Genomic DNA, 12741 nt, shown 5'->3' with positions numbered 1-12741 from the left:
CTACCTCCCTGAGACTATAACAGGGTAAAGTCAGCTGTGGCCAGATCCTGCTATAGGGTAAATCACCCTTTCAAAGGAGCCAATGAAGCTTTCACCATTCAAGTATCTGGCCTGCACCATGAAACCAAAGGCAAATACTGCAAGCCTTTGGTATAGGGGTCTGTCCCATGAAAGCTCACCTAATAAATTATTTTGCTAGTCTTTAAAGTGCTACTTGACTGCTTTTTGTTTTGGGATAGTCAGTACGAATTGCCCCTTCATTAGGGACCACAGCAGGACTTCATACCAGGTTTTCTCACAGTGTGAAAAAACTCACCTCTCATTGCATTCACTATGGCCCCAGTATGGTAACTAAAGAGGAGAATGTGAATTTAGATCTTCAGTCAAACTAATATCAATGAAAACAAAAAAGCAGTCAAGTAGCACTTTAAAGACTAGCAAAATAATTTATTAGGTGATGAGCTTTCTGCTGATCTGAAGAAGTGGGTCTGTCCTATGAAAGCTCATCACCTAATACATTATTTTGCTAGTCTTTAAAGTGCTACTTGACTGCTTTTTGTTTTGATAGAATACAGACTAACACGGCTTTCTCTGTCACTAATAACAATGAAGAAAATCAAAACTTTGGCATTATTGGCCTGTGGCTTTTCAGATGCAAACTGACTCAAGTGGGCATATAGCACTGTGCCATTGAGACAAACCCCTGAGGTGCTGGCTCGGGGGGAAAATAGCTGGAGCTGTAACATAAAAATATGGGACAAATCCTAACGAGAACTTAACCTCCCTATTATTTTACTCTAGGTTAGGTGCTGTTTTTCCAAGCAGCAGGCCTTGCTTTCCCAGGCCATAAGGACATTAGTGTCAACATTCAAGGGCCTGTAAGATACTTGTCTTTGTTAGTTCACAGTGTCTATGCTTTGAAAGGCAACAGGAAACAGCACAGAGAGAAACTCTCTTCTGGTTAGCAGTGAAGCTTATTTCAAGGAAAATAAGCAACTGGGTATTAAAACAATGGTGGACTGGAACACAGGACAAGTCAGTGAGCAGCACAGCCTGGTGCCACCGAAATCCGTCGGCCCTTTACTACAGGCTTGCAGTGCAAGCAGAATTGTGAGAAATGGTTTAACTGACTAATTATGTAGTTAAATGGTTTCCCTGCAGCACACTCCACAAGCTGAAGCATCACCTGCAGTATTTATCAACAAAATCTGCCCTGTGTTGTTGTTCTGCTCCCTGGGCCACAACACTGTGGCTGATGTTCACCTCACAGCAGCAGTTTAGGAAAGAAAATCAGTGTTAAATGTTCTTTGTGGACATTTTACATCTCACACCGATCAAGAAGATGGGTCACAAAACCTGGGAGATGCTGTGAAAACACAAGGTTTGCTTCTCTATAAAGCCAAAGTATCAAGCTATTTCCAGAAACTCTAAGTGGATCCATGATGGTGAATCAACAGAGTTGGGGGTTCTTGAACAGCTGTGAATCAATCCCTGGCAGGCAGGAGCCTGGACAGGGTGATAACCTCCTCAGGGCACACGATTAAGGTAACCCTACTTCTGTGCCTCCTGGATTAACCATGGAGCCTTTAGCACCTCTGCTTCATGCCGTGAACTCCCTGCAGAGAGGCCACCTGAAAAACCCTTCCACACAGACTCCCAAAGGAGAGAAAAGCACCCCCTGGCCCCCAAAACACACACTGCCTTCCACAGTCCTCAATCAGAAATGACTCTCACCCAGAGTTGTAAAACTAAAAGGATTTATTAGTTGTCTAGGGCACAGCATAGAAAGTTCTTTGATAGCACAGCCAGCAGGACATTACAACCAGTCCAGCCTGGTCAGATCCAGAGCCCAGCAAGCTTGTTCTGAACTCCCAAGTCCCCAGTTCACCACCCCCCGACACTACTTCCACTGCCTCATCTTCACCCCCACCTCTGGCTACTCTCCAGTCCTTTGTCCTGGTTTCCAGGAAACCTTTGTCACCTGCTTTCCAGCTGAGCTCCCTTGCTCTCCGGCTGGTTAAACTGGTTGGTTTCCTGCAGATGGTTGGCTGTGCAAGGCTGTTAGTTGCTAGGCAGCAAATGTCTGGGTCATCAGAATGACCACTAATCTCTTGCTGAGTTACTGAAGTCCTCAAAGCATGGTTTAAAAAAAGACTTCAAGTTACAGAGAAGTCACCATTTAAGATAGTTTAAACCTGGAAGTAGCTCTTGCCCAGTGCTGCAGAGGAATGTGACACCCCAACCCAATGTCTCTGCTAACCATTAACCCAGGGGCAAATTCCTTCCCAAATGTGAGAACCACCACCTAGACCAACCTTTCCGAGGCAGAGTGCCAGCATTTCACCTGCTGACTTCTAAATACCGTCCCGAGTGCCAGTGATAGTTTTCAAAGGCAATAATAGTCCTACTTACAACAGCTTCATTAACCAATTAAAATGCAGAGCTTTACTGTGTAGGTGGTGGTTGGTAGAGTCAGCTGGTCTTTTGTTAATTCACAGGTGGCATGGCTTCGAGCAAGCTCCCAGCTCCATGGGGGAGGAGGAATGGGGCTGAGCTCCCAGCTTATGTGCTGATGGAAATCAGCTTGTGTGCTGCCCTTGGCACCCCCGGCCTGGACACCTGGGAAAGAATTCTCTGTTGTGATGCAGATTCCTCTCTATCTAGTGTCCCATTCCTTGCTGTTGAAGATATTTGCTATGAGGGGTCATCGATCAGCTCCAGGCCATTGTAGGCAGTCCCATCACACGCCCCCCTCCATAAACGTATTGAGTTCAGTGCTGAGGCCAGTGAATTGTTTTGCCCCCACTGATTGATTCCCTTGGAAGGCTGTTCCAGAACTTAACTCCACTGATGGGTAGAAACGTTTGCCTAACTTCAATCCTAAATATGTCAGTGGCTAGTTTATAGCCATGTTCTTGTGCCTACAATGAATTGGTATTGCCTTCCTGGTATTTCTGACTGATCTCTATAAATAGATCAGAAGGATATCTCTGCAGCCTTCTTTTGGCAGGGCTAAACAAGGCAAGCTGTCTGAGTGTCCTTTCACAAGCCAGGTTTTCCATTCTTTGGGTCATCCTAGCAGCCCTTCTCATTCTTAAACGTGGGAGACCAGAATTGCACCCACCATGGTAAATGGGGTCTCACTTGTGCCCTGGATAATGGTACAATAATGGTACTAACACTTCCCTGTCTCTGCTGGAAGTACCTGGAATATCTGCTAGAAATCATGGAGCTGGTTTAGCTCTTTATCAACAAAAAGAGTCAGTGCTGACCCGTTTTAAGCCAGAAAGTTCTTGTGTCATCTGGCTGTAATTGACAAATTTGTGGTCACTGTCAGAAGGCAAATACATTCCAAGTTGCATCAGCACCAATGGAAATATTGACTGAAGAGTTTGTGCCCCAACTGGCTTGGCAGCTTTATTCTTTTCAGTGGTGCTGTCACATTCCTTCTATCTTTAACTTTCAATCCAAGCAGGGAGAACAGAGTTCAGATCCTGAAGCAATGGCCAGGAAACCAGCATCTCACTGCATCTTCAGAACAACAATGGACCATTAAAACTGGGCTCCTAATCAGTTTGGTGCAGAAACACAAATTACTAAGACGTGGATGAGCTGTCAGCATTAATGCGATTCCTTGGAGGACGTACACCAGAAAGGAAGAGCTCACCTCAGGTAGGCATCTCAGCTTATGTTTCAGCAAAGTCTCTGCTCCCTGGTGTGCTGATGGTGTGGAATATAGCAGCAGAGAAGTGTGCAGCTTCGTTAGTGATGTGGTGCATGGGGTGCCAGTGGCAGGATGTAGGGGCATTCTGCTGCAGGTTAGAGGTGTTATTTAACCCAGAATCTTTGGAACTGTGAGGCAGTAGTGTGCAGAAGGGCATAGGTCCAGCTCTGTATGGCAGATATAGGCAACAATGGACACACAACTGCAGAATCCACATAAACTCAGACAGAGAGAGGAAAATAGGCCTGTCAGGTGGGGATGGTTGGGTCTTTCTCCAGAGCCTTTCCCCATCTGAAACTTACTCATATCTCTGTAGGATCAGAGGAGCTGATTTAATCTACATATCATTTTTAAGAATTTATTTTAAAGACAATACACTGCAAATAGACTTCCCTTGAAGGAATTATTTTTACCAAGTTACCTCATTTACGGTCAGTCTACTTCACTCCAAACCTTTCAAGGAATGTTGGAGCACACAAGTGTAGATACAAGGCCATTTCAGCCTTTTGTGTCAGTGATCTGCATAGCAAGGCACCCCAGGTAGTCCACACATTGTCCATTTATGATCCTATGTTACCTCCTCCCTGAAAGGGAGGTTACAGGTGGGGTCAAGCGTTTGCACTTTCTGAGTTGAACTGGGAGCAGTTTCCTGGCTGCTGAGGACCGGAATGCTTCCCTTATGAAGATCAGAAACTATCTGAAGGGGGAGTTGGTGACCAGAGCCTGAAATTGTTGTACAATTGTGTTGCGTCAACTGAACACCTTCCTTCTCTCTGCAGTGCAGCGCAGGCAGGTTTGTTTGTATGGAATGTGAGTGGGAGGCACACATGCCCTTATCATCACATCTGTCTTCTCTTCCACTCCCTCCTCTCAGAGTCCTTTGTGCAGCGCTACATTTCCAGAAACCTGCACAGCCTGACCTCAGCTTCTGGGTCCCCAAGCAGGAATCGCCTGCCAGCTCTGCACGCAAAGTAGCAGGATACCGTGGATGTGGCAAAAGTAAGCTTCCTGCCAGCTGTGTGAGGAGCCAAGGGCTTCTTGGGCAGAGACCTTATTGGGAAAGATGGGCAAATCATTCTTGTGCATGTTGTGTAATATCCAGCTTACAAAACAGCTCTTCCGGCTCTCCTGCAAACTTATGTACTTATTCCTGACAGTCGCCGTGGCCCAGTCAGTCTATGGCCTTTCCTCCTACGTTGCCAAAAACAGGGACAAATGTGGCAGTGTTTGGTGTGATGTACCTACAGCTCACACTAGGAATTGGACTAAGATCCACCCACTTATTTCTTGTAGCTATCTGATGATGATGTCCACAATCCAGCTCAGGCTGGATTTGGAACGGTGACCCAGAGATGAAAGACTCCATGCTTTCTGCCAGTTCCCTAAGACAGTGTTTCCCAAGCTTTTCTCATAAAATACCCCTTTTAAAAAAATTATAAGTCCCCCCAGGCTTCTCTCGTGTACCCTAAGGGAGTTCAGAAACTTGGTCATAAGGTGAACAGAGGTCTTGAAACAAGCGCCATTCAACCTATTCAGATGACTGTACTGCTTTTCAGGAGTCAGGTTTGTTCTGCATACCATCAAGTTACACCTCACTCAAAACTACTTGCAAAAATATCACAGAAGACTACCACTAAAAACTTGGTTTCTACCATCTTATTATCAAACGAATAAACTGAAGAGTAATATTGCACCTGCATTTCACCGTAATGAATATGAGTCAGTAGAAACAGGTTGTTTTCTGAATGAACTTTTAGACTTACTGACTTTACTAGTGTTTTCATGGACCCTGTTATAAAACTAGGCAAATATTGGTGTACCCACAAGGGTACAGGTGCCCCTTGTTGAGAAACACTGCCCTAGGATGCCTGGTTACCATTAACATTCTGAGATCTCCAGGTATCTTTCAGCCAGCCAGCCCCTGTCTTGCTCAGGAATTTATGGAAAAATCCAATTGCTGATTAGAACGAGCCCTCTTAACGAAGGCAGCCACCTGCATGCTTTGCTCTAGTAAGAGGAAGGAAGATGAAGAAATGTCAGCATTATTTATTTTCTTGAAAAAAGTGATGAAAATGATACTGAGACATCAGTAGAAGTTTCAGGAGCCCAGAATGCTTGGTCTGCACATAGAAAAAGAGCAAAGCTCTCAACTCACAGGGGTGGGGAGCCTTTTTTGAGTCAGGGGCCACAGATCTGCAAACAAATCAGTCACAGAATCATAGAATCATAGAATTCCAGGGCTGGGAGGGACCTCAGGAGGTCATCTAGTCCAGCCCCCTGCCTAAAGCAGGATCAATCCCAAAGTTGGGAGCCATGGAAGTGAGGGGTAAAAACCCCTCACTGATCTGGTCCCTGATTGTATGGGGACCAAGGTTATGTGGTCTGGGCAGGAGGGGGGGTGCAGCAGCAGGCTGGGAATTGGGGGAACTGGGCAGAAAGGACAGGACAGGGCAGGAGCTGGCTGGGGGTGGGGATCTGGGCAGGGGGGTTAGGGGAGGGGTGGGGGTCAGGGTAGCAAGGAATGCAGGAGCAGGCCGGGGGTGTGAGTCTAGGTGCAAGGAAGGTTGCAGAAGTGTTTGGGGTGAGGGGCCTTGAAGGGGTTAGGGTGGGAGTGAGGGGTCTGGGAGGGTGGGGGTGCAGGAGGGGGTGTGAGGTCTGAGTGGGAGAGGGTGGAGGGTTTGGGGAGTGGGATCTGGGAGGGAAGGGTCAGGGTGGGAGGGAGGGGACTCGGAGCGAGGGTGCAGGAAGCGGGTGAGAGTGGGGGGTCTGGATGGGAGGGGTACAGGAGCTGTCTGGGGACGTGGGGTCTGGGTGATGGGGTGCAGCTTTAACTTTGCAGCACCCCCAGACACACATGGCTCTGCACCCCCTGCTCCCAAGCACCACCCTCTTCTGCTCTGATTGGCCAGAATTCCAGCCAATCAGAGCAGCTGTAGGACGCCTTGTGGCAGGCTGCCCAGGCAGCTGCAGCTCCCTCTTCCATTCCTCCAGCTGGGGGAACGGCGGTGACTGGCAGAAGAGCCTGTAGCCACTTCCTGCCCCCTCCGCCCTGTGGCAGAGCCTGTGGTTTGGATCTGGCTTGCGGCTTGCCTGATCTGGGCTGGGAGGCTTGAGGCTCTGCAGCCTCCACCCACTGTGGGCCGGTGACATGGAGGGGAATACCAAGCCTCCCAGTCCAGATCCAGGCTGCAGCCGGGGGTTCCCCACCCCGACACAGAGCAAAGAGCAGAGTGTTGGACGCCCATCCACCTGGGATCCTCACTCTGAAATCAGCATCTGGCTTTGGTGTCCAGAAGCTGGTCTCAGGAAATGGAACTGGCTCAGTTGGTATCACTGTCTTAGTCCAGATTTGGCAGCCCCGAGAGAGAGTTTAGAGTGGTTGGATGCAGAGATGCACATCTCTGGGAACAGAACACCATGCCAACGTGTCTTTGGTACAGGCCTGGAGAAGGAAACACTCCAGGTCCCTGCAGGATAAAATGGGGAGAGAGGAGATCCATAAAACTGTGATAAAACTGAGACAGGAGAAGGAGGTGACAAGAAGGGCTTCAGTGGGAAAGAGAAAAGATCTGCCTGCAGAAGAGAAGACTGAGGGGTGATGTAATAGCAACCTTCAACTTCCTGAAGGGCTGCTCGAAAGAGGATGGTGAGAAACTGTTCTCAGTGGTGACAGACAGCAGAACAAGGAGCAACGGTCTGAAGTTACAGAAGGAGAGGAGTAGGTGGGATATTAGGAAAAACTACTTCACCAGGAGGACGGTGAAGCACTGGAACATGTTGCCTAGAGAGGTGGTGGATTCTCCATCCCTAGAGGTTTTTAAGTCCTGGCTTGACGTAGTCACGGCTGGGATGACTTAGTTGGGGTTGATCTTGCTTGAGGCAGGGGGCTGGACTTGATGACCTCCTGAGGTCCCTTCTAGCTCTGTGATTCTATGATTCATGCTGGACGGATGACAATGAAGCTTCCTGATTTAAGCAAGGGGGAGCTGCCAGTCCTCAATCTACTCACTTAACCCAAAGGATGCAGCTGGGAGAAGGTTAATTGCAACTGTTTCTGCACTGGGAATGAGTAATCAAGATTTTGATTGAGGCTTACATTCCTTTTCACAGTCCAGGTTCAGGGGGTGGCGGGGAAGAGCCCATGCTGAGTGGGTTCGAACTGAGTAGGCTGTAGTCAGATGAGAAGGGAGAACGGAAGTAGGAACAGCTAGAATAGTAAAAGATAATGTTCCAGTGAGTAAGACTCTCATCTCAGAAAAGAGCTTTTTATAAAGAAAAAAGTCTCTTTGGAATATATCACAGCAGCTGGGCTGAATAGGAGCACAAATGCCAGCTCATAAATACAGCTTTTGGCAGTAAAAGACGACACTGAACGTGTTCTACTTGGATCGAACCCCCTCCACTTATGTTTGCTTTCTGCTTCCTTTCCTATCTGGCTACTGACATTGTGTGTCAATGGGAAGTAAGGAACAGATCTTCAGCTTCATTCACTTCAAACTGAGGTACAGGGGGTTCTCATTCTGACAGAGGGACATTGGGCCCTAAGTTACAGGCATGATTCACAATTCAGAGCCATGTTTTCAAACAATTTCAGTACTGTACACAAATGTGTGTGCCTACTTTGTGGGTGCAGTTACTGCAGGTGATCTGTACACACACACAGGGGAGGGGTAAACACAAGCACAGATGAGTCTGGGGGGCGGGTAATGATGAAACTCTTTGAATTACCATGGCAATCTTAACATTGTCATCACAGAAATGTATGGTTGGCATATATGGTAAGATCTGAAGGAGAATACACAAATCTAGCCCGAGCTCTAGCAGAACCAATAAACCGAGATCATTTGCATCTATTCTTTACTGCGTAGCTTCAGCCCATTTCTCAGAGCTGGCACCTTTTCCCCTGGAATTGACAATACACTTAACAGGTTTGTAAGAGAGTTCACATTTTGCAAACCTCACAATCTATTCTGTAGATTCGCTAACATTTGGAGCTTCCCTCATTGCCCTCCACACACCAAGAGTATTAACCGCCACCCCCATGTTCCTACTTGTGATCTGGTCACTCAAGGTGCCAGCTGTGCTTTTTGGACAAATTGCTCTCCAAAACTGATACTCTTAAAATTCCTCTGTCCAGGGGGGATGAGCAGAGCAAGAGCATCTTTTTATTCTGGACTTTTGTGCTATTCAAGTGTCTGATTCTGCTACCCTTTTGCACACTGAGGAAACAGCTTTTTCCATGGATAGTGACATGTGGGTGTCCTATGCTTTATTAAGGTAGCAAAAATGATATCAAAGGACCCAGCCAAACCATCACCAGGTGAAGATCTGATCTGTCATACTTCACTGGATGTTTTTCTTCCCTTCTACTTTCTTCCCACTTATTTCTGTCTTAAGCAGAACGTGACCAGGATAGTATATGAGTCAGAGCTGCATTGTCATTTCCACGGTGTTTGAGAAGTCTGAAATTACACCTAGCAAGTGAGTACATTCCTAGACTGTGCTTTCTGGCTGGCCAGGAGACCATGAAATTAATGATGTCAGCAAACGGAAAGTCAGTCCTTGTGGGACACAGAGAAATAATCAAATAGATATTAAAACAACCCTACCCTGGCCCATGTGTGCACAATGCCCTGATGTGAAATATCCCCATTGCAATTGTTGGGTAGAGCTCTAATTGTCATATTTTGTGTGTATCAGTCCATGTGCATGGAGAGCCGGCTTTAGTTTTGAGAGCAAGCCCTTGCAAACTCACAGCAGCAACTGTTCAACGTTCTCTTTGAGAACCGCCTCTTCAATACAAAGGGATGATAAACTTTCAGTGCAATATCAGGAAGTATTGCCAGGGAGTGGTATCAGGCACAGAAGCAGCTCCCAAGGAAACAGCAGAAGCCATGTTACTTGGGATTTTTTTTTAAACTGGACTGGACAAAACATTAGACTCTGTGTGAAAGGACATAATGGTGGATTGACTCGAAGCAGGCAGCGTGGGTGAGTAGCGTGCCTTTCTGACTCTAGCTTCTATGGCTCCATTATTCCACTCAGTGGTGGGAGAAGGACTGAGTGAGGAAAGGCCTGGGTCTGTTCTCCAATCCTGCATGAAGTGCTCTCGCTCTTACAAGAGATACAAGATTTTGACAAGTATCAGAGGGGTAGCCCTGTTAGTCTGGATCTGCAAAAACAACAAGAAGTCCAGTGGCACCTTATAACTAACAGATATTTTGGAGCATAAGCTTTTGTGGGCAAAGACCCACTTCATCAGATGCATCCGATGAAGCAGGTCTTTCCCTGCGAAAGCGCATGCTCCAAAATATCTGTTAGTCTATAAGGTGCCACAAGATGTTGACAGAAGTGGAGATGGTGACAAAGAGCTACAGCGAAGTGAGCAACCCAGCACAAATAGGAAATCACTATCCCACATTGCAGCACAGGCCAAAAGAGGGGAGAGGTGAAAACAGCTGCCAAAAGAAACAAAGGCTGGCAGGAAACAGCTCAGGTACCTCAGCAAAGGCAGCACAAAGTACAAGTGAGGGAGATTGCGGCATGACAGACATTTCCTCCTGTCACCAGCAATTGGGCTGGGGTTAGTTTTGCATATTTATCTCTTAGGACTGGAGTAAAGATTATATTTATTGTGCTCTTTTTTCCCCTGAGCATTCTGTGGGATTGTCTTGGTTTTGTGAGGTTGGTTCTGCATCTGGCTAATCTCACTGGAGGCCCAGGAGAGCTTCTGGAGCCCTTCCAACAAGGCAAAGTGAGACTATGAGTGCCACGGCATCATGACGCTACTTCATCCTATAGGGGACACTCGTGAGAGGGCAACCCTACTACTCCACAAGGGGCCTCACCTGTAGCATGGAGGAGCACTGATTATTGCATGGTGGAAGATTTGGAGAAGGCATCTGGAAGTCAGTCTGTTTGCACCAGGGCCTCAGCTGCAGTATCTCTGTGAAGAGTTCTCAGAAGAGAGAGCTAGTGTAAGTTTAGAGACATGGAGTCCCCTCACTTATTATCCAGCTTTCAGGATGCTGCCCGCACAGCATAGGGTTTCTCTGGAAAAGTGCAAACAGGTGGTTCTTGCACAGGATATGGTGGAGCAAAGAGACAGCCGTAGAAAAGGTCTGTTAGGTTCACCTAATCTTGTATTTGCAGGGCCCGTAAGAGCTCTCCAATAGAAGAACCTGCAGACAGCGGAGTGACGCTCAGATACCACATTAATGTTTCTGGTTACGGTTTACTCGAATTCTGCTCACAGAGTCTCAGAGGGGCAGCCGTGTTAGTCGCAAAGCAAAGCAAGCAGTCCTGTAGCACCTTGAAGACTAACAATGTTATGTATTAGGTAATGAGCTTTTGTGGGAGAGACCCACTTCTTCAGATTCTGAAGCAGAATTTTGTTCTGCCCACACAGCGAGGCAAAGAATCACTGGGAATCCATCCTGCCACACAGACCCTACTAGCTATTCCACTTCCCGTTTCTGACAAGGCTCCTCACTCCTGGCCCACAGCATTCCCAGAGGTTCTAATCTTGGGGTCCCTCACCCCTCTTTGCTGAGGCACTTCAGCTCTGGTCTGCAGCATCACCTTCTGTTACAGCCACATGGTGTAAGAGCCACAGAGCTGAATACTTCTGTGCTGTGGAGAGGTTTGGCCCTCAGTCCACATCTGAAGTGTCATTTGTGGCCATAAGCTGTGTGTCTCTCATCCCGTGTCCCCTTGGGGGCACAGAGGCTTGGCCTCACACACGAGCTGAGTTCAAGTACCCGAGTCATTTCCCTGAGGGTAGAACTAAGGGAGGGCTTGTAAATCAGCTGCTGCTCTGAGGATGATTTTCTACATCTTGATTATAAAATGGGGAGAGCCTCATAAGCCAAAAGTGAGCACTGAGAAACCATCGGGTGGATGATTTGGGTAACTACTGTTTCCTCAGGTGGTTTTATCATCTGTTTCCAGACAGGGTCATTATGGTAAGAAACCCTTTTCCTTACCCTGTGCTTGGCAGCGTGAACCAGGATCCAGTGTCTGTGCCTGGGGCATTCTGGAGAGAAACCTGTTTGGTGTGAGGCCATCGGCCAGGACTCTCTGCTTGTTAGTGAAAAACAAGTGCAGTAGCTGGTGCAGGCAGGGGAAAAAGAGTGGGGAACAGGTGTATGTTTGTGGCTGGAAAAAAGCATCTCTAGAGATGGCTTATTGAAACAGGGCCCCAGGCTACTGACTGGAGTTAAAGGGCTGACCTGTATGAGAGGTGGGGGACAGGGCCGTACTGAGACACCAGATAAGCTTTTCCCTCAGGTGTGGATCATGTTTTTCTTTCACCTGGGGCTGTATTCCTTCTGTGCGCGCACATCAAAGGGCTCAGGCTGACGCTGGGGGAACCAAATGGTCGGCTGTGTTGTGAGCTGTAAGGATACCACAGTGTTGGACACAGCATGAGACAGCCGGAGAGGCAGAGAGCCTGAGGCTGAGAACTGGCAGGTGAAGTTTGCCACTTGCCTCTGGGATCAGCTCATTTTTGCGCCCCCTGATATTTTGTCCTGAGCATTGCGTTCCCTGACCGGCCACTTCGGCCTGAGCTCTCTCCACTCCCCACCTCTCAATCAGGTTAGGTTGGCTTCCCAGGCAGGAAACAACGTTCTTTCCTCCAGCAATCTCCCCAGCTGGCCAGGTGCCAGAGCATTCTCTGTCCTGGCTGTGTCTGCCTGTGCCAGGGGAGAGAGCATAGCTGGCACGGCTGATCTGACACTATCCAACGCCTGCAGCTGCCAGCAATAGGGGAGAGCATGACAATGCCCCAGAGGAGCTGAGCCCTGCTCAGAAAGGCGCACACACAGCTGAGTGGGCTGGGCCATCTGTGCCACTGCAGCACACAGCTAGTTTATCATTAACTCCCACAGAGGCAGCCTGAACAGCAGCAACCACCGCCTGCCTGCACCAGGGGAAGCTCCCAGAGGCCAGTCCCTGATTCACTGGCAGGTAAGAATGTCAAACTTGACCTGACAATTGCTTTGCTGCCACCAGGG

The 12741-nt window shown here is 47.9% G+C and overlaps 1 protein-coding gene across 14 annotated transcripts in view; it reads left to right on the top strand.

Annotated features, from left to right (window-relative positions):
- ARHGEF37 (Rho guanine nucleotide exchange factor 37) overlaps positions 1-12741 on the top strand; it is a 76705-nt gene that overhangs the window by 27535 nt on the left and 36429 nt on the right. For 7 of the 14 annotated variants that reach the window (XM_075009573.1, XM_075009581.1, XM_075009577.1 and 4 more), the window contains 4 exons: positions 3473-3672; positions 4599-4723; positions 10526-10701; positions 12616-12694. The exons of 1 other annotated variant lie outside the window; for it this stretch is intronic. The gene's annotated coding sequence lies outside the window, so the exon portion shown is untranslated. The remainder of the gene's footprint in view (positions 1-3472; positions 3673-4598; positions 4724-10525; positions 10702-12615; positions 12695-12741) is intronic. 6 more of the 14 variants (XM_075009582.1, XM_075009574.1, XM_075009583.1 and 3 more) reach the window with 4 other exon arrangements.

Source organism: Carettochelys insculpta, chromosome 15 (assembly GCF_033958435.1).
Source record: "Carettochelys insculpta isolate YL-2023 chromosome 15, ASM3395843v1, whole genome shotgun sequence".
NCBI classification, from domain to species: domain Eukaryota; kingdom Metazoa; phylum Chordata; order Testudines; family Carettochelyidae; genus Carettochelys; species Carettochelys insculpta.
This window is presented reverse-complemented; position numbering and strand designations above follow the sequence as displayed.